General features: G+C 40.8%; 1 protein-coding gene across 5 annotated transcripts in view; it reads left to right on the top strand.

Annotated features, from left to right (window-relative positions):
• The window catches only part of TJP1 (tight junction protein 1), a 241,142-nt gene that overhangs the window by 29,329 nt on the left and 189,241 nt on the right, over positions 1-22,572 (top strand). Inside the window, exon 1 of one of the 5 annotated variants that reach the window (XM_082736640.1) lies at positions 13,156-13,292. The exons of the other annotated variants lie outside the window; for them this stretch is intronic. The gene's annotated coding sequence lies outside the window, so the exon portion shown is untranslated. Of the gene's footprint in view, positions 1-13,155; positions 13,293-22,572 lie in introns of those variants that run through there. 5 annotated transcript variants of the gene reach the window in all.

Here is a 22,572-nt window from a genome sequence, read left to right as displayed (position 1 = left end):
TACGGTGTTTGTTGTATATTATAAGTCACCTTTATCAGGTTAGAAAAATCTTCTTCTCGTCTTAGTTTGCTAAGAATTTATATCATGAGTGAGTGTTAAATTTTTAAAAGTACCTTTTCTATACCTGTTGAGATAATGCAGTTTTTTCTCCATTAGTCTTAATTGACACGTGCATGTCAATGTGGTGAATTACAAAATTATACTAATGGATTATTTCTTTTATTATTTTAGTTTCATTGTTAGGCTCATGTCCTCAACTTTGCTTGTACTTCCTCTAATTTTTTGAGTTGCACATTTAGATCATTGATTTTCAGTATTCCTTCTTTTTTTTTTTTTTTAAAGTTTTTTCAAGATATATTTATTTATTTTAGAGAGAGAGAGCTTAAGGGGAGGAGAGAGGGAGACTCAAGCAGAGTCCACACTGAGCATAGAGCCTGATGTGGGGAGCTCAATCCCACAACCGTGGGATCATGACCTAAACTAAAAGCAGTATTGGGAGGTTCAACCAACTGTGCCGCCCGAACACCCCCGTTTTTTTAAGTAATCTTTACACCCAGCATAGAGCTTGAACTCAGGACCCCAAGATCAAGAGTCACATGCTCTTCCGACTGAGCCAGGCAGGTGCCCTCAGTCTTTCTTCTTTTCAGATATACTCTTAAAACATGACATTTTTCTCTGAGTAGTGACTTAGCTAAATCTCATGTATTTCAATATTTAGTACTTTCATTGTCACTAAAACTTTAAGTGTTTTCGAATATCCTTTATGTTTTTTCCCTCTGATCTAACAGTTATTTAGAACTCTGTTCATAAATTTCCAAGAAGATAGGCACAGATTGGTTACCTCTTCTCCACAGATTGGTTACCACTTCCCCACTGATTTCTGATTTTACTGTGGTAAGAGAAGGTAGTCTATATGACAGTGGTTCTTTGGTAATTGTTGAAATTTGCATTATTGCCTAATGGAGTCAGGTTTTTTTTTTTCTTTTAATGTTATCTGTAGGATTGAAAACAATGGGTTTTCTAATAAGCTCTTATATTTCTTTTAGGCTTGTTAGTTTTTATTCAGCTTTTGTGTATTTGACCAATTAATTTAGTGAAATGAGTATGTTAAAATCTGCTGTTGGGGCACCTGGATGGCTTAGTCGGTTGAGTTGCCAACTCTAAGTTTCAGGTCATGATCTCTGGTTCTGGGATCGAACCCTTCCTTGGACTCTGTCCTCAGCAGAGAGCCTGCTTGAGAGTCTCTCTTTTCCCTTTCCCGCTCACACTGTCTCTCTCTCTCTCTAAATAAATCTTAAAAAGAAAAAAATATAGAGTCTGCTGCTGTAATAACAGTATTATTCATTTTTCCTTCTAGTGATTTTTACTTTTAGAAGTTTTCTTGTGTCTCATGGTTTACACATGCATGAGTTTCTGTTGGTTGTATAATTTCCCTGTAGAATTACTGTGTCTTTGGTTATGCATATATGCAATTTTATTAGATAGTGCTAAACAGTTTCCTAAACTGGTTTAAACAATTTCTAGTCTTACCAATGATATGTGAGAGTTCCTGTTCCTCTGTTTTTAGCAATACTTGATGTTGTCAGTTTTTAAGAATTTTAGCCATCAAGTTGGGACATAGTAGTAAGCATAGTAAGCAAAGTAGTAGACATAATGGTTTTAGTATGCATTTCTTTGATTACTAATGAGGTTGGACCTCTTTTTGTATATGTATTCATTCTTCTCTAGAGTTTCCAATGCTCTGCCAAAACAGTCTTTTCTTTCATCTTGTGGAGATAGCAAGCAAAATTATTTTAAACTTTATGTCTCACTCTCTAATATTTAGAGCAATTATAGGTATTCTGTTGCTTATGGTTTCCTTTTTTTTAAATAGAGTCTTGTTTTTTGTAGGTCTAGTTATTTTTAAGTACCAGGGAAATGAAAAAAAATAAATAAATAAAGTGAGGTCTAAGATAATATAGTCTTCCTCCAAAGTGGTTTTGTATTTGTTTCTGCTGGGTACTTGTCAACCGTAGTGATCTGGGATCACTTCAGTTCAGTTCCTGGACTGAGATGATTCAGAACTAAGCTTTAGTGCCTACAAAGATCTGCTGATTCTGGTTCATCTTTATTTGTAGGGAGCACTGCTTCAGAATTCCACTTCAAATTAAGGAGGATTCACCAGGCTCCCTGAATTTGGTGGGCCTTGGGCTCAAAGTTTCTGAAACTTGAAAACTCGAGTTTCTGAACTCAAGGATTCAAGTTTCTTAAATTTCAGAACTTAAGTTTCTTTCCCTTAATTCCTGGACGGAGTCACAGTGTTGTTCAGGGACACTCTTCAGAATCAGAGGACACCCCAAAGGGAAAGTGGCCCTTGTATCCTTGGCTCACTTTTTGGATCTTCATCTTCCCAGGATTTGGCTTGGCTGTTCTTTGTAGGTTCTGTAATGCCATCAAGAAAATGTCCTTTATATTCTTCCAGTTATGTTCAGAGGGAGACTTCTTCTGAATTTCCTAGTCTGTCATTCCAGAATCTAATTTCCTCCCATAGATATATTTTTCTTGTTTATATTCATAATTTCTCTGTATGTGTGTCTCTGTGGATTTTGTGGGATTTTCTTTTTTACACGATCTAATTTTTTTTCCAATGAAATTGAGACATTTCATTTATTTATATTCTGATTTATGATGTTATTTGTATATATTTCTATATTGTTTTTCTGTGCATTGTGTTGACCCTACTTTTCCTAGGGTTTTTATTTCTTTGGGTCTTTTATTGTCCATTACACATATGAATTTTTTTCTTGTCCCAAATAATTATTTACTAGTTGATGGGTCCCATTGGTTATTTCTGGGCTTTTGATTGTTTGTGGGAATCAGGGAAAAGATTATGTAAGAAAGCTCTTAGCTTTTACCTATAAACACTGAACTTGTTATCTCTAAAAGTACACAAAAATGTTTTCCTTTTTTCTCCTCCCTTTTAATTTTTATTTCTTTGGTTTTCAATAAGATCACCTGTTCTGAACAGAGAGCTTGTTCCGTTGGGGGGAGTGCTGGGGTCATGGTGAACTAAGCCTGCGGCCCCAGCTTGTGGCTGCTCTCCCAGACTTGACAGGCCACAGGAAGGGCTGCTGAGGGACTGTAGGTGGCTATGGGTTAAATGGGAGGCCCAGGAAAACACAGTAGAGGAGGGAAAGATGAAAATGTGGCTGAGAACAGAGGATGCCAATTTATTTTTTCTCTTCCTCTCTATGCTGGTGCAGATCCTCTTGTCAATGATAGAAACCACTGAACTTTTCCTTTTAAATAAGTGAATCTAATGGTATGTGAAATATACCTCAATAAAGCTGTATGTATAAATGGAAGATCAGCCTGTCTGAAGAGTTAAAGCAGAACGTGTCAGAAATTGCTGACCTGCTCATGGATTCCAGAAGCCTTCTGATTCTTTGTGATGGATCAGGTCTGATACAAATGAGAAGAAAAGTGTATGTGTGTATGTACGTTTATATAGGAATGATTTCATGGACTGCTGGTGAATGCCCTGGTTTACAGGTTATAATTATTATGTCCACAGCAGCAAATTGACATTTTGTTTTTGTTTTGAAAATTTTAAAAAATATTTTATTTATTTGAGAGAGAGAGAACTTGGAGAGAGCATGAGCAAAGGGAGGTGAAGAGGAAGGAGAAGCAGGTTCCCCACTGAGCAGGGAACCTAGTGTGGGCCAGGATCACAATCTGAGCCAAAGGCAGTTGCTTAACCAACTAAGCCACCGGAGTGCCCTAAATTATTTTTTAATAGAAAAGGAAGTAGTACAGAGGAGGAACGAGAAGTGGTATTTGATGAATGCCTTCAGTGAGTGAATGTTGTGATGCCTCCACATTAAGATGAGAGAATGTGGGCATGGCGGGGTCAATAACCAAGAGCTTTAGAAGGGAAAGAGAGAGGGAGAACCTGGTCTAATGGTCCTGAACATCTGCCCTCTTTCCCTCACTATGTGAGGGCAGATTTGTCAGAGTTTTTCGGTGCTCCTCTACCTTCAAAAGATTTGGGTGCTATTGGAGAAGTGCTCAGCTCGGAGGATCCTGAGAAGATCCAGCTTAGTGGATTCCCCTTCACATTTTGTGGTGTTGCTTGCTGTTTCTGCAGTGGGGTTGTGTGCTGGGATAGAAGGCAGCCAAGAGGATACTGGAGTGCAGCCCTGAAATACTGAGGGATCAGCTCCTGGGTCGGGAGTGCTTGATTCTCTCTCTGCAGGAGGGCAGTAGTAGTGGTGACTAGGATCTGTGGCTAGACCTACAAACCATGCATTGAGAGCGATTAGAAATTCTATAATGGCCCATGTATGTAGCAGGATCAGCTGTTAGATTATTTACTGTGCTTGGAGCAGGTTAAACAAGAAGATGCACAGGGAGCTGCTGACACAGGTGGATAGCAGCCGGCAGTGCTCCCATGAGATTAGCTTTGCTGTTTCCAACCAGTGTGTGCCCAGAGAATTCCTGCTTCTGCATTCCAGCCCCTTAAGAATGATGGAATTTAGGTGCAGCTAGATGTCAGAGCTGCGCTGGTGGGCTGAGATCCTAGCAGCATTCTTCAGATAACTGCAGCCTGCAGCAAGCAGACTTGCAAACTGGGCCTGGGCTTAGATCTCTTCAGCTCAGAAGAGCGGTTTGAATCTCGTGGTTTCAACTGCACATTTCTAGGGAAGGGACTGTGATTGCCCACTGCATCCCAGACCAGTCTCTGTCCCTGTGGCTAGGCAGTGCCGTCACATTACACTAACATGCTGGTTTTCAAGGTTCTCAGGGGAGTGGTATTTAGAGAAAGCTGCGCATGGCCCTCATATCCCTGTTGACAACATGTATAATGTACATAACAGAGATCACACTAGATATATACCTTGTGTTCTGCCTTTTTTCACATCTAGAGCATGGACATTTTTTCTTTATATTCTATATCCATTGAAGACATTTTAGTGGCTTTTCGCTATTCCTTGTCAGGCACTTTATAGTTGATTGATTTTTTTCAGTTGTTAAATGTTTAGATTGCTTGTACTTTTTCCCAAACTAGGAAATAGTTGCTTTGAATATAAATTTCTTTTTTTTTTTTTTTTTAAGATTTTATTTATTTTTTTGACAGAGATCACAAGTAGGCAGAGAGGCAGGCGGGGGGTGGCTCTCCACTGAGCAGAGAGCCTGATGCGGTGCTCGATCCCAGGACCCTGGAATCATGACCTGAGCCGAAGGCAGAGGCTTTAACCCACTGAGCCACCCAGGCACCCCTGAATATAAATTTCTAAATTTATATTTCCTTAAAATAGATTTCAAAAAGATACATTCTGAATCAATGGACAGAAGTTGTTATTTTAGCTGTTGGTATGGTATGCATTGTCAGATGGCTTTCTAGAAAGGTGGAGTGACATGAGTGTAGAGATGGTTTATTGCACACAGGTGGTAAAATTTACATACGTAATAGAAAAAACAAGGTGTACTTAGCTTGAAGGATGAGACTGCTGAGGTGACAAAGGGACCTGCAGATATTAGGAGAACTTTTTGCTTTTTAATGTCTTTTTGGGGTATAATTTATATACCCTCTACAATTCACCCATTAAAAATGTAGAATTCAGTATGTTTACTGATTGTGCAACCATCATCACAACTAATTTTAGACTATTTTCATCACCCCCCAAAACCCCACTCCCTTTACCATCAGCCCACCATCTTTCCCCCACCCTCACCCTGTTCTCCCAGTCCAGCCCCTCCCCACAGCCCTATGCAACTTGTAATCTGCTTGCCATTTCTATAGATTTGCCTATTCTGGGCATTTCATGTAAACAGAATGATATACTATGTGGCCCTTTGTGTTTGCTTTCTTTCACTTAGCGTCATGTTTTCAAGGTTCACCCATGCAGCATGTGTCCATCCTTTCTTCGTTCTCTTTACTGCCAGTAAGAGCTTTGGTTACATCAGCAGAAGGGCCTCGAAGTCTGTGGTTAGAGAAGTAGATGGCCCATGTGGGAGCAATGATCACGGATTTACAGTGGCACTAAGTTTCTTTGTTATGTGACTTTCTTCAGAATCTTCATGCTTTTAATGGTGGTAGCAACAGCCCTTTTTGTGGATGTGCCACAGGTCATTACCTTACCCATTGTTAATGGATATTTGAGTTTTTTGTGGTTTTCATTCTTTGGTACGCTTCCTCCCTGGGCATTCTGATGGATATATCTTTGAACACTTATCTTCTTCTAGAAGTAGGTTGTTTCCTAGGAGTAGATTTGGTGGTGGAAAGAGTATGGTCAGTTTACATTTTGAACATAGTGCCTCCTGCCTTCCTGAAAGGCAAAGGGCATTTATGCATCAACCAATGGAACAGGGAAGCATTCATTTCCCTGTGTCTTTGGTACACTGAAATAATCCGTCTTCTTCATTTGTAGTGATCTGATGAATTAAAAATAGCTCGTCAGAGTCCTTGTTTGCATTTCTTGGCACTTCACAGGTTGAACAATTGTTGGGTGTTTTTTGGGGGGGAGGGTATGTAGTTATTTTGCCATTTATGTTTTTCTTTTAAAATATGTAAGGTTAGAAGTTTATAAGTAGAAATTTAGAATTTCCATATAGTCAAATTTTTCAGTATTTCAATATTTTTTCCACTGTCTTAAGTTTAATGAAAATGTTAATATCTTCTTTAATACCCTTTTATTACTGTTAATTATCATTATTCTGTTAACCTGTTTATTATTCTATTATCCTTTGATTGTTCTTTTACTCTTTCCTTTCTAGTACGTTTCCTGTGGCTTTTAATAACCATTTAATTTCTTTTAAAAATGCCACCTTCAGTGTTACTCCTCAAAATATTTATTCTTCTCAAGTTACAAGAAACGTACAACCCTCAATTAGACATTTTCCCACACAGCTAACCTTGCATTTTCACACCAATTATTTCTTTTACTTTAACTAATTTTAGAAGACTCTCAACAGCTAACTGAAGGTTTTCTTAGAAGCATAAAAAGCATAGCCCTTTACAGATTTAATGTTTATGTGTAGCCTATGGGTTAATCTGTTAATTTGTAAACTAAATGTCAAATTCAGATACTGCAACTTTTGCTGACCTTTGCATTCATTTCTCCACTTCTAGGTGGTTCTTTTATCTGATATCCCCAATTCCTCTCTTCATGTTCCTTAATTTCCCTCTTTCCCCTTCTTTGGAAGGAAGGGAAAGTTGCATGCTTTTTATTCTCCCTAGAAAATCTTCCTTTTTATCTCGTGCATTACTTTATCATGAGGAGTCATGAAGAGAGCCTGTCTTTGGAATCAGAGGTAACTCTAGCTCTGAATGTTAAATCTGGAGTATTCTGATTGTGAAGACAACAGGTAACAGCTGAATAAAGAGATGACAAAGAATATCATATGGAGGTATCAGTATAATTTACAATGAAGAAATGGTAGCTTTTCATATCTGTGTTGTAAACAACACAAGCAGCTTTCCTAGAGCAGAAACTATAGGAGATGAAAGGAGAAATAGGCAGGCACTGATCAACAGAGGTATTTACCATAGTGCTCTCTGATTATACAGATTGAGTGCAAAAATTCCATTTATATAGATGACTTAAGTAAATAATCAATGAACAATAAAAGGGGATCTGTAGCTCTATATTGAACTGTGTACCCCAGTCACAGAGACTATACCTTGATGTCATGTGCCCATGGATCATTTATACCAGTCTGTGTTGTATTAGTTGATAGTAAAAAAAAAATTGAATCATTTTTTTTCAGAACTGACGAACTTGACATTTTTTTTTATTGTGGTAAGAACACCTCACATATCTGCCCACTTTACCGTGTTGTGCAGCAGATGTCCAGAACTTCTTCATGTTGCATAGCAACTGTTACCGTTTAAAAATTTTTTTTTATTTTTTCAGCTTTATTGAGATACAATTGATAAAATTGTAAGTTTATTTGAATGTTTCAAGCATAATTACTCAACATTTCTATGCATTATGAAGTGATCACCATGATAAATCTAGCTACCATTTGTCACCATACAAAGTTGTCACATATCAACTATAAGCAACTTCAAATAATTTCAAAGAAAGAGGAATTAGCATTTTCTGAATAAAACTAGAAATTAATAAAAACAAAAGGTTGATTACACACAGTATAAATATACTTAATATTATTGAACTGTATACTTAAAACTGGTTAAAATGGTAAATTTTGTGTGTAATGTACCAGTTTTTGGAAAAGCCTACAAAGAGAAAAAAACAACAGAAACACCAGCTACATGGTGGAACCAATAAAGATACATGATCAACCCTTCGTAGATGAGTAGTGCAGAACGGAGCCGTCTTTGTTACCATAATGAGCTGGTGCAAATCAGACAGTTTCTTCCATTGGCCTGATACATAAGCAAAGCAATCACCTTTAAAGTTCGCTTCCCTAATTTTCAGGTGGATAATATCATCTCCCTTTAGAGTGAAGATTTACTTAACATTTATGTAAAATGCCTGGTAATTTCATGTTAAAAAAAAAAAAAATTATGTTCCTCCTTAAAGTCTTTGTCATTAAAATAGTTCCATGAAGTGAACTTAAAATAAGCAGTCAACACAAACTTATTAATGTTCATTAACATTTAAAGAAGATACTAATATGGTCATCAGAGGGAAATGAGAAAGTGGTCACAAGACTCCAGATTTCTCTGATTTAAATTCAAGAACAGGTGAGGAGTAGCATTTTTACTTGAGTGCCAATTTATTCTAAATAGAAAACAGAAGTAATTATCACTTACAGTGCAGCTATAGGATAGAATTTAGACCTGAAACAAACCTTGGAGGCAACGCCCTACTTAAACAGAAGAGGGTATTGAAACCCAGAAAGGTGAATTACTTCCCTAAAAGTCTTGCAGCTGATTAGTGTTAAAGCCAGGATTTGACTTTGTTTTGTATCAGGAGCGTATATCAGAAGTAGGGTAGAACTAATAGCACCAAACAAAGAGGGATAACAGCATACAAAGAAAAGAATAAAGCAAGTACAAATAAAGATTAAGAACAAAACTTCCTTACAATGTGGAAATTTTCAGAGTGGAATGACCCTGTGCTCCAAAATGCAATATCTTAATGGTTATTTTATTCATTAAAAATGAGACACTAACTCTGGTACATTTAAAACTCTATTAAATAGTTCATGGAGCAAACGGAAAATATGAACAAAAGTACAGAATTCTGAGAAAACAATATTAAAAACATGCCATAATAATAAGGAAAGCATGAAATGTAATGAGCACTGGGTATTATATAAGACTGTTGAATCATTGACCTCTGCCTCTCAAATAATACATTATATGCTAATTAATTGAATTTGAATCTAAAAAAATTTTTAAATAAAATAAAAACATGCCATAGGAGAGAATTGTGTGATATAGATAAATCAATGCTTAGGAAGATTCATGGTGTAAATATCTGTAAAAATAAAAATCAAAACAAAAGTTTAAAATGAACTAATCCTCAAGCTCAAAACACTGGGAAAATAAACAACAAAGTAAACTAAAAAAGATAGAAGTAAGGCACTCATAAAAACTGAAATTAAGTGTTAGTAAACACAAAGAAGAAATAATTAATCAAGAATTTCAGTCTTGCGATAAAGATAAAAGATTAGCACACATAATTTTTAAAACACAGGGGAAGAAAATAATATATACCCAAATAAGATATGACAAGGAGGAAATAACCATAAAAACAGAGGAAACTTAAAATAAAACAGGATGTTACTTTGTACCTGGATTAAACAGGCAACCTTTTATGAAAATATAATTTACTAAAACTGAGCCTAGTGGAGACAGAAAAATCTGAAGGGGCCAACAATACACGAAGGAGGAAAAATTGTAAAAGAGTTTGGTTAAGGGGCGCCTGAGTTACTCAGTGGGTTAAAGCCTATGCCTTTGGCTCAGGTCATGATCCCAGGGTTCTGGGATCGAGACCCCCATCGGGCTCTCTGTTCAGCAGCGAGCCTGCTTCCCTATCTCTCTGTCTCTGCCTGCCTCTCTGCCTACTTGTGATCTCTATCTGTCAAATAAATAAAATATTTTTTTAAAAAAAAGAAGATACATGATAATGAAGTAAAGTTTATTCTAGAAAATCAAATATGACTTATTAATCAATTTGTATGTTTTTTTGTATTAGATCAGAGTAGTATTTATAGAGCCAAAAATTTAACAATGTTCAACACTCAAATCATTTAACAATGTTCAACACTCATTCCTTTAAAAATGCTCAATATAATAGGACTCAGTGCAAAGTGGCTTAACATGGCTAGACATCCTCACATGTGTATATACGTACCCCAAAGCTGAGCATCGTAGTGGGGAAAATCTGGAGGCCTTCTCACTACAGTCAGGAACATGAGAGCAATATGATTTAGAAAGTGTCAGAAAATTTTGTGTACAGATCTTAGTTTAAAACCCTGAAATGTTAAATCTTAATAGGAAATAACAGTATGAACTGATTTTTTATTTAAAAAGGAAAACCTGTTTCCTGGCTCTGTCCACAGAACAGTCCTAGAAGGAATGACAACTCTAAGCTCTCTAGCACTGTGACTGTAATGTCTAACCAGGGCTCCTTCCAAGAATGGCCAGTTGTAGACTTGGGGCCGTAAATATTCAAGATGAGCTTGGAACATTTTATTGTGCTGGAAAGCGAAGAAGTTACTTAAGACTATTGGGACCGTGTCGAGAAACATGGGAGCCAACATGAAAGGGCTGTTATTGGTCAAAGTTGAGAAGATTAGGGAATTACATGTAAAAATGAATTAACTAAAACACAAATAATGGGGACAAACGTATCATTTTTATAAGAACACTTTAATAGAGAAAGTCAGAAAGCTCATTGGACCCTATTGGATGAATCCAGAATTAGGATCCTAGTTTGACTTGAAAGTTAGGGAGTGGAAGGAAAGAATGACACACTTACCCTGCCTTTTGTAAATCACCTGTAATACTGGTAGACAAGTAACCATATCTTGTGAGGAGAAGTTGTTCTTTATTTAAAAAAGTCAACTCAGGGGCGCCTGGGTGGCTCAGTGGGTTAAAGCCTCTGCCTTCGGCTAAGATCGTCAGGTCGAGCCCCGCATCGGGCTCTCTGCTCAGCGGGGAGCCTGCTCCCCCCTCTCTCTGCCTGCCTTTCTGCCTACTTGTAATCTCTGTCAAATAACTAAATAAAAATCTTTTAAAAAAAAGGGCACCTGGGTGGCTCAGTGGGTTAAGCCGTTGCCTTCGGCTCAGGTCATGATCTCAGGGTCCTGGGATCGAGTCCCGAGTTGGGCTTTCTGCTCAGCAGGGAGCCTGCTTCCTCCTCTCTCTCTCTCTCTCTGTCTGCCTCTCTGCCTACTTGTAATCTCTGTCAAATAAAATAAATAAAATCTTTAAAAAAAAAATCTTAAAAAAAAAAGTCGACTCACAGGTGTGGAAAGAATGATAGAACTAGCAAATCATCATTTTACAGCTCTTGATGAAGTAGGAGATGGAGGCAATGATTATCAGCGAATGAAGCTACTAGCCGGATGGTGGGGGGGCCCGTTCTAATGCAGAATTCAGGCTGTCAGCACCTCAGTCCGCTGATGGATCGCCAAAGAGGGGCCAGCAGACACCACGGGCCTCCTGATGCGATGCAGTGGGACGCACCCAGCGCCACCGATGAACGGTTTTTGCCAAAAAGTGGAAACTGAGTTTTCTCATGCTTCTCGAGCTAAGTTCTATTTGCAGGAGATACAGGAGAGGAGGAAATTAAGCAGATGACACTGTGAGGACACAACAGACAAATCCAGAGTGTGAGGGGCAACTGAACAAAAACAGCAAAGGGAAGGGCATTAGATTAATAAAGGTGGGGATGACTCCTAGATTAAAAAGATGCACAGCTACGGGTAATACATTTTTGGGCTCTGGATCTTGATTAAAACCAGTCTTTTTTGCATAAAAAGACATTTTTATGTCGGGGCATTTTTATTGAAGACTAAGTCTTATATGACAAACCATTTTTATTTTTATATACCATTTTAATTTTATTACGTGTGATAAAGACATTGTGATTATGTTTTAATAATTCCACATTTATTAGCGAGATCTTTGAAGAACTGAGTGTTCTTTTAAAAATACTTGAGTGGGGGCACCTGGCTGGCTCAGTTGATAGAGTGTGCAACGCTTGTTCTGGGGTTGTGGGTTCAAGCCCCATGTTGGGTGTAGAGATTACTTAACAATAAAATCTTTAGAAATGAAAAGAAAAAGAAAAACTGGTGTTAGTGAAGTGAATCTTGACAACATCGAGTCTGAGGGATAGCTTCATATACAGTTCTTTACACTTCTGAGTATATTTAAAATATCTCATAATGAAAAAATATTTAAACTGTTGAAAGACATGTGCCATCCCAACAAGGGTAAACTGAGCGATTTTGGGAGGGGGCCCTCCTCCTGAGGTAGAAGCACTGGGGAGCACAGTAAACTGGGTGACAAGGAATTTGGAAGAAACACTGGCTTTTTCACAGGCAGCACTGTTCTAAGTGAGGGTAAGGTCCAAGACGTGAGGGGGCCCCCGCAAGTACCAAGGGTCAGGGAGCTTGTGGCTGCATCCTTCTCATGGATATGGAAATTATCCAGGATGATAGGAGAGCCCCCTCCCAACATTTTATTATGAAAGTTTTCAAAAATACCACAGAGCTGCAAGAACATTGGAGTGAAGACTGTTCTATCCAGTACCTGGGTTCGATCCTGATCATTTTGCTTTTCTTGTTTGATCACATATCTGTTCATCCTCCCCCCCCCCCATCCACCCACCTTGTATTTTTGCCTCATTTCAAGTAAACTGCAGACATGAGTGTGCTTCTCTCCTGCAGGAGTTTTAAGGATTAGACAGGAGCATGTCCTTTAAACTGTTAGATACCATAGAAATACATGGTATTTTAAGTCTGGCTAGGAGGAGACGTTGCCTGACTTCAGGTTGCAAATGATGACTCGTTCTTGAGTCAGCTCCGGGAGCTGAGCCAGACCCAGATGGAGACAGGGCCATCCCTGCATTTCTCTGCTCAGCAGGAGCATGGGCCGTAGCTGCTGACTCCACAGGCTGGCACAGAGCAGCCGCTCCTCCTGTCCCGCCCGTGGCACACCCGCGCCTGCGGATGCAGACACTCCTCTGCTCTCCGGATACCAGCGACCCACAGGCAGGTAAAGAAAGGCAAGCGCAGTGTTTGCAGTGGAAGATTCAGGTGGCATATTCCAGAAGGGGCCTAGCAGTGATGCCAGTGACCCAGCCTTTGAAACATCCTGCTTCGTCCAGGTCGATTTTATTCCATCTTTTACGTGCATTTGTTTCCTGAACTGTAGCTGTTTCTAATCTGAGGGGGAATAGATCTAGCCTAGTTCTGGTACTTGTCTCTTGCCATGGGTAGGCTAGAAAATTAGAACTCAAGAAGTTCCAGGACGACCAGACTTATACTTTATTAAATGCTGAGACAGATGTTTTGTTCTCCTGAACCAACTTGAGCTTGATGTTCACTTGCATGGAGAAAGTGAAAAGTAACAGGAAAAACATTTGTAAATGTCACGTTGACTGGTCTCTGAAACAGTCTGGGCTCAGTAACTAATGTGATTTCTGACGCTGGGCACATTTGTTACCTGGTAGTGCCTCCGTTTCTGCATCCGTGAATGAACTTGATAACACCCTGACTGCCCCTCTCTTGTTTGTGAAAAAGACACATAAAGAGTAACAGAAGTATAAGGTGGCATGTCTGCCTTGACCAGCTGGGGGCCTGGACTCAGCATGTTAGCATTTAACCGCTTGGGTCCTTTCTATCTGTCTGGGGTCTCCTCTCCCTTGCAAGGTCCCCGCCGGGCAGGAGAGAAAGAGGATGAGTCTAACACAGGGTCCCAGTGGCGTGGGGGCTGGGGCTGCCTAGCCCTGCTGCCTGGCTCCAGGCAGGATCACATCGGGAAGAAATGAGATGGTTGGGAATAAGCAGAACATCTTGTTCTTGGAGAGTGCTTGCCAAGAAGGTAGGTTGAGTGAGAGGCGGAGGGGTGATCCTGAGGTCCCTGTCTGACTGGCTTCTGTCCCTGCACTGCACTCAGATGCCTGAGATCACCTCCATTGTCTCACCCAGCAGTAGCTGGTTACACTCTGTCTCTTCTGCTGTTGATTTTCCTCAGCATTTACCCAAAAGGATGGACTTGTTCTTTGTTGTCTCTCCCCACTTAGAATGAAAATGAGAGCTCCATGAGGACAGGAGCCTTATTTTATCTACCCTGTGTTCCTAGCACCTGGAACAGTACAGTGCCTGGCACACAGCAGACACCCAGTAAAAAGACTGTTGAGAGAGTGAATGAGTCAGAGCCAGTGGAACACAGTGGAAGACAAGGTCAGACAGAAGCCCAGCGCCCTGCTCCTGCCAGCTGACTTCTCTGCCCCTTTCTGATGGAGACCCGATTTGCCTCTTGCCTGGTTAGGAGTTTGCTTCGGTATAGGATTCTAGCTTGAAAAGTATTTTTCTCTGAATCTGAAAAACATGTTCTATAGTCTCTCTATGTCGAGACCTCTGACACTATTCCAGTTTTTAGGCATTCGTGCAAACTGCATTTTTCTCTGAAAGCTTTGAGCATCTTTATTCCTGGTGACATTTCACCATGATATACTTCATACTTTCACTTTGGCCAGGCACTGAGAAAGTTCTTTGGACATGGAAACCAGTATTTTCTAATTTCGAGAAAATGTCTTCTGTTGTTTCTTTGATAAACAACTTTCCTCTCTTCTCTCTGGAAATCCTGTTAATTTGATGTTGGGCCATCTATATGGTCCTGCAATATTTGATCTTTTTATACAGCTCTTTTTAAAAAACATTTTACTTATGCCATTTAAGCATTTTTCACACACCTTCCTCGTTGCTTGTGGTTTCTGCCTTTAATATTGGGAAGTTTTCCTGAAATGTTTTCTAACCCTTAGTTATCACTTTATACGTACATGCAAGCCACTAGTGAGTACCTGGAAGTCCCTTGAGCGAGCTGGCTCTTTCACTGAGAGAAAGGCTCTGTTCAGCAGTGAACCTGGGGAGATCCAAGTGTCCTGGGGATCCAAGTGTCCCATATACTGGCATTCACTTACTACCACTGCTTTTTCCCGTTCCCCGCCCCCAGCCCTGCTCTGCCCTTGGTGGTTGGTCTCAGTGCCCCTGAACCTGGAGTCTTTCCTGGGACTCAGAGCACACTGGTTGATGTGTGGCGTACCCTCTGCTGCCATGAGGCTATAGTTGCTGCTTTTTCTCATTAGTAACTCCCCCTCATTGCCCCTCTCCCAAAATGTCTTGCCATCTCCCACTCACTGGGATCTTTTTTTCCTTGTGGTGTTGTATCTTTTTTTTTTTTGTCAGTGATTCAAGAGGGAGAGGAGGTAACATGCATATACTCTCCACCTTTTTAATTAGAGGTTTGCATAGGTATATTTTAATAGTTCTAATCATGTAATTATGGATATATCACTTTAATCTTTGTAATCTACTCACATGCAAATGAAAATTCAAAGTGCTTATTTCAGCCAGCTATTCACTTGGTCTAATTGTCTGCATTGGTACCGGCATCACCTGGGAGCTATGAGCAAAATGGGGAATCTTCTAAACCCGGGCTCCAGTGAGCAACAGGCCCCTTCAGAGTAGTGTCCATTCATTTACAGCCGAGGTGGCATGGCTCTGTGCCCTGATAGCATGAGGCATTTCTTAAAACAGAAAACTATAGCAATGAAACCTTCAGAGAGTTCATTCCTAAATGTCTTATCTTTTTGTCAATTATTTAAAGAGGGTTGAAAAATACTTTCAAAATTGTCCAAAGAAATTAACATAAATTTGGCTAAATTTAAACCATAAATATATGCCCTGAAAGACTGAGGTGTGAGTGTGGGGGGGGGGGGTGTTGGGTCGTGTATGTGTGTGCGTGTGGCAGTTGGAAGATAGATTAAGGAGAGAGCTTGAAAGGAAATGTCACGGGGCGCCTGGGTGGCTCAGTGGTTAAGCCGCTGCCTTCGGCTCAGGTCATGATCTCGGGGTCCTGGGATCGAGTCCCGCATCGGGCTCTCTGCTCAGCGGGGAGCCTGCTTCCTCCTCTCTCTCTCTCTGCCTGCCTCTCTGCCTACTTGTGATTTCTCTCTGTCGAATAAATAAATAAAATCTTTAAAAAAAAAAAAAAAAAAAAAAAGAAAGGAAATGTCACATGATGTCACACCTCACTGTGTTGTTGATGGTTTTCAAATGGTTCGTCTCAATTGCTTAATTGACAGTAGAGAATGATATGCTAAAATAACATAGTGAGTTGCTTTTAAACATAACTTGTGATGGCGATACATTAACATTTCGGTACATCTGCCCTGTTCAGGGCAATGCATAAGGTCAGACTCCATCCTTGAATTGACAGCAAACATTATGGAAGCAGAACCTCAGGAGCTGGCTGGTAGCTGGAAGCCGGACCTTGAGGCCCAGCAAAGGTGCATTTGTGTGTTGTTACACAAATGTAACAATATTCATGTAGGTTTAAAATTCACGAAGCTCTGGTAATTTCCATCTTAGCTGCCTGTCAGACAAAGTAAATGTAATTTTAGTAGTACCATTTTTTTCTTTTTTGTTTGAAGGCGAAGTTAGTTGGCATCCAGTGGGTTAAATGTAAGAGATCCCGTTGCCCATTCAGGAAATGCAGTTCTGTTTTCTCAGGTTGCTCTGTGACACTGAGTGGCCTGTAAATGTGATCTGGGCGTTCCATCATGCTCCTGAGATCTTACAAATATGCCAGATGTATACTGAGTAGTAATATATTGATATGTTAACACATGATGAAGAAAGAGCGATTGAGGAGCTGGTATTCACTGATAGTCTTTTGACAGCATGGGTTTTAAAGCATCAGGTTTTTTGGTTTGTTTGTTTGTTTGTTTGTTTGTTTGTTTTTAGTTTTATTTCTTCAGGTAATCTCTACACCCCGCGTGGAGCTTGAACTTACTACCCTGAGATCAAGAGTTGAAAGCATCAGTTTTTAAAGGACAGCTTCTCCAACTGAATACATTTTTCTTCTTAAAGATTTATTTATTTATTTATTTATTTATTTGACAAGATACACAGCAAGAGAGGGAACACAAGCAGGGGGAGTAGGAGTGGGAAAGGGAGAAGCAGGCTTCCCGCCGAGCAGGGATCCCAATGCAGGGCTCCATCCCAGGGCCCTGGGATCATGACCCGAGTCGAAGGCAGATGCCTAATGACTCAGCCACCCAGGCAGCCCAAGAATACATTTTTTTTAAAAACGTGAACAAGGCAATTACTCAATAAAAGAACAGCTTTTGTGTCTAATTTCAGTAGTTACTACTTCAGTGTTTTTGTTACTGTGTAGTTTGTCAAACTGAAATGTGCAAAAACAAAGTAAGTAACCACAGATCTTACATTCAGAAATTAATTTTAACTTTATTGGAATGATCTTCAGTACTTAAAATTCTGCAACTAGAATACAAATGATAACAGGCAAGATGAAAGTGACAGAGTACCTCATAGAATTATTCCACATATATATTCTTGTCTAAGTTATATGAGATCCTATTAGCCAGACTTGGCAGTGGTTAACATTTAAGTCTTAATTAGAAAGTCTTTTCATCAAGTAAAGCCAAATGCAAATCACAGTAAATGAGACTGTACGGTTTATGAATCATCGTTGATAAAGTCCAGTTGCAGAGCCAAGGATTTTCCAGTTGAAAGGGAGTGCAGCTGGTCATGGGTTGTGTGGGGTGAAGGTGGGTGAATATGGTTGTGATGGCCATTCCAGTTAAACTCACACATTGGAGGGATGGGGGAATTGCTACATTTTTGGTAACCTCCTATGGCAGTTGGCCAGTGAGTTCTGAGACAGTAATCAGAGAATCATTAAAAAAAATGATCCATATATCCTTTAAATACTTTATATTGATTAAGTACATATAAATGCACATTCATCTACTAGTGGTATTTTTTTTTAAGATTTTATTTATTTGACACACAGAGATCAAAAGTAGGCAGAGAGGCAGTCACAGAGAGAGAGAGGAGGAAGCAGGCTTCCTGATAAGCAGAGAGCCTGATGCTGGGCTCGATCCCAGGTCCCTGAGATTATGACCTGAGCCGAAGGCAGCTGCTTAACCAACTGGGCCACCCAGGTGCCCCTACTAGTGTTTTGATGTAGATCCCAGGCCTTTGCTCTGAATATGGATTTGTTCTGCCATTAACCACACAGCCATATTGTGGCTGGGATTTCTTGAAAGTAGAAAGAGCTGGATAGTCTGGGTCGAAGATTCTTTAAGACTTTTTAGTAATTTCCCCTCCTCCTTTTTAGAATTAGTTTCTTCCATACCAAATTTGACAGCATTTTGGGTTATTTTAGTAATTTGCCCTCATCAGATGCTCCCAAGGCATTCATTGAACAATTGTTTTGGTATCCATTCATCAGTTACACTGAAAGGTACAAATGAAACAATACAGTTGTCAAAGATCATATTGTACACAGAGCTCAGTTGGTGATAGCAGAAGTGTGTGTGTGCATGGTCTGTTTGTGTACAAGTGTGCATCTGTGCAAGCGTGCTTGTGCTTGCCTGTGTGTGTTGTGGGATTGGGGAGAACCTGAGGGCCCCGGGCAGGTGGCAGGTCCTCACTGGCTGTGAATGCTTCACTGAGAAGACGAAGAGTGGTAGCGGATCTGGCAAAACTGTGAGTGGAGTTCAGGTAAGAGTGCCTTGCTGTTTAGATAGGGGCATTTAGGAAGCCTCAGATACTCTTGGCGAGGGCCCTTTTCTCAGTTACTCTCCTCTCCAAGCGGCAGCCATCTCCTCCCTGTAGCGGCCATCCCTCGCCTCCTAGGCAGTCCTCTTCCTCTTCTATGAGGCTGCTCCCACGTGGCTGAGCTTGACTACAAAGGGAGAGCCCCTCCTATCTCTGTATTCTCTGACACCATCATAGCCTCTGGCTCTTGATACCTGTTTGATGACACAGTCTCAGCAGCCTTCTGCTGTCTGACTTTCTCCAGAATTCCTGAGGCTAGTTTGCAGCTCTTTGCACTTTAGGTCTCCTGGAGGTGGGTCTGAGAGAGCAAGTGGAGCAATTAGAGAAGTGCACTATAGAGCACCTTCCTCTCTCTCTCTTTCTTTCTTTTTCTTTCAAGATTTACTTATTTATTTGAAGAAAGAGTGAGCACAGAGGGAGAGGGAGAAGCAGGCTTCCTGCTAAGCAGACTCCCAGGACCCTGGGATCATGACCTGAGCCAAAGGCAGATGCTTAACTGACTAAGAACTCCAGGCGCCCCTGTAGAGCACCTCTTTCAAATGAGGCCGTGTGAGAATCTGAAGAGGTGGTAGGGGGGCGTCTTGTGAATAGGGATGGCCAGAACAGTTAAATTGCAGCCCCAGAGGGGCCAGCAGCTTTGGATCCTGGGAAGGCCTCCATCCTCTGGGTTAGGGCATTTTGATTTGCCCAGGGCAGGAGCAGGAGTGATCCCCAGTGTGGCTCAGTGGCCATGCCTGCTAGCCAGATATGCCACTTGCTTTTGCCCTGTGCTCGGGGAATCTTGAAGAGCAGAAACTTCTAAAGCAGAAGAGCACGAACTTTTCTCAGAGCACAGCCCCTGGATAGTGTGGGGAAAGCTATGTGCTCTTAATAGGAAAAGGTATTCCTAATACAGTCTTTTTCTCCAGTTTCAGGGAGCTGAAAGACAGTAGGGGTAGAAAGAGGCAGCTCCTAATAACATCCACCCTTCCCGAATCCATCCTTTCCTTTTCTTACCCATCTCTAGCTCACTCTGCTTTTCCTCTCTTCTCCCTTCCTTCTCTTCTGCTTGAACCTTGTGTCTGGACACTGCTGCCTTGACCCTTCCTGACTTCTTTAGCGCTCAGAGCTGAAGTGGTTTTTTGGCTCCAGATCTACATTTTCCTTAGCATGTGCCAAGAAGCTGCCTGCTAACCAAGCTGTTTGGTGGCAGAGAGACTTGAGCAGAGGTGATAATGTGGCCCAGCGGTTCTCAGAGTGCTGGCCCTCAACCAGTGGCAGCAGCTCTGGCCCGCCCCACATCTGCTGAATCCCAAACTCTGGAGTGAGGCTCACCCCCCTGGGGGATGTTGATAGAGGTTAAATCATGTGAACCGCTCATAGAGTGAATGAGGCCTCCACTCCCCCAGTTTTAATTAACTTGTTCAGATTTACGTGAAGTTCTTTGTAAACTCAGCCTCAAGCCCCTTTGCAACCAGACTGTAGCCCCATAAGGGCTCTAGAGAGAAACTTTGGACCCTGTGGGTGTGGTGGCAAGAGATGCCTTCTCTAAAAGGAGTCTCAGACTCTGGCGGTGAGAAATGGTACTGAGACAGTGGAAGGCTACTGCTATTTCCTCCCTCACTACTGCTTGGGAGAGAGAGGTGAGTCCAGGGCCTGATCTTCCAAGGAGCCTGGCAGGGCAGTAGTGAGGGGGATGATGGAAAGGTTGTTATTCCCGCTTCTTCTCTTACAGTCTTTGAGAGATTGTTAAACTTCAGAGCCATTTCAGAGTTAATGGAATCAGAGTTCCGGAAGAGTCATTTCTTTAAGAACAGTCTGGAAGGAAAACTGGGGTACCAGTTTCCTTGAATACCACCAAAGTCAAAGTTTGGTGGTGTTCTAACCCCATTTCCTCACCAGACATAGAGGAGTCTCTCTTGTCTTCCTGTCCCTTTCTGAGTGAGACTCACGCATTTGCTTAGTCTACTCATTCTCAACCCTATCTCTTTCTCTTCCTACCACTTATTTCTTAGACCAATGGCTCATCAACTTTGTGGCAAGCAAGAACCATGTGGGTGACTGTTACTGTTCAGTCTCCTACCCCTCTACAAAGATTCCGATTTAATAATCTAGGTGGGATCCAGACATCAGCCTTTTTGACAACCCCCCCACATTTTGTCCCATGGACTGCGTTGCTGGCCCCTGGAATGGAATAAGTGCTAAGATAATAGTGATTTATTTTGAAACTTAAACTTCTGTCATGCATTACTTAGGTAACAAAAGAAGATATTTTTTAAAATTTTGTTTTAACCACAGAAATTTTCGTTTTACTTAGAAATTGAAATGAGAGAAGTGAGCACTTGCATTGTTCCGTACCCAACTTTGAGCGCCTCCATGTGTCAGTCATGATTTTAACTTTGGAGAGGAAGAAAGAAATATCCCCCCCAAAAAAACCTTTAAGTTTCCACTTAACAAATGTTTCACTACTAAAAATATGTAAATTTGTTCCTCGATACGTAGTATATGTATAAAAACGAGAGATGAAGCTATATTCATTGAAGGGGGGTAATCCATGCTGGTGAGTCAAATTCCTAATTTGTAAAAACCTCGAGTCATAGGAAGTGTTTTGAACATTCAAGAAAATTATCACTGTCTGGATGGCTGTCTTTAGTTTCCTTCTCTCAGATATGCTAAATTCATTGGCTTCGGTGACTGAGGCGAGTGCCATCTCCCTGAGGTTTCCCAATGCCACGAGAATACAGAGAGCGGGCTCTGTGGAGAGAGAAGGGACTCTGAGGACTTTGAAGATTGTTTTCTCATCTGCTTTTTATTTTTATATGCAAACAGGGTCCCCTGTAGTAGTTCATCTTATCTCTGTCTTTAGCCAGAAATACTTTGGCCCATAAAAATGAGGGGAAAAAAAAAATCTCCCGCTCAGAGTGACGTAGGTGAAAATGTTAAGTATTCAGTTATTTGAAGTGAATCATTTTTTTTTCTTCTTAGTGTAATTGATACCCCTTTCTGTTCCTTTCCCCTGTGTGTCCCCTCCACACTTCCCAGTCACCAAGCTAGAACCTTTACTGTCATCTTTAAATTTTCCTCCTCTCTCACTCCCTACTGAATGCCAAGTCCAGAAGTGGCAGTCCTTTTAAAGTGTCATTTATTGTGTTTTCTGTGCACTTAACTGCTCCTGCCCCATCACTGTGCCCTTGAACATTACCTTTCTCCTTTTTAATCTTCTTAATCTCTATGAGGTTATGGACCCCAGGAGTATCCACGGGCCCTCTTCCTGAAATGCGTGTACTCGCATGTGTACACCTACACACGTACACGATTTTGAAATCCTCTCAAGAGATCTGCAGACCCTGGTTAAGAAACCTTCACCAGAGTCATTTTCCTGCCTGTAATATCTCCTGCAACAAATACATTCTTTGGGGCGCCTGGGTGGCTCAGCGGGTTAAAGCCTCTGCCTTCGGCTCGGGTCATGATCTCAGGGTCCTGGGATCAAGCCCGGCGTCGGGCTCTCTGCTCAGCAGGGAGCCTGCTTCCTCCTCTCTCTCTCCCTGTCTCTCTCTGCCTGCCTCTCTCTCTACTTGTGATCTGTCAAATAAATACAGATTTACTAGAACGTTGGTTAGGTTGAACTATAGGAAATTGCTCATATTTAGCTGCTTTTAACACTTTATTCTTGAATTTATATATAGTAGAATTCACTATTCTTGGTGCACAGTTCTGAGAGTTTTAACAAATGCATTAACTTCTGTAGCCATCACCACAGTCAAGATACAGAACAGTTCCATCACCTGCCCCCAGAATATTCCTTCATGCTACCCC

This window comes from Mustela nivalis, assembly GCF_964662115.1.
Source record: "Mustela nivalis genome assembly, chromosome: 6".
In the NCBI taxonomy this organism is placed as follows: Eukaryota; Metazoa; Chordata; class Mammalia; order Carnivora; family Mustelidae; genus Mustela; species Mustela nivalis.
The sequence above is the reverse complement of the archived record's forward strand: the minus strand, read 5'-3'. Positions and strand labels throughout refer to the sequence as shown.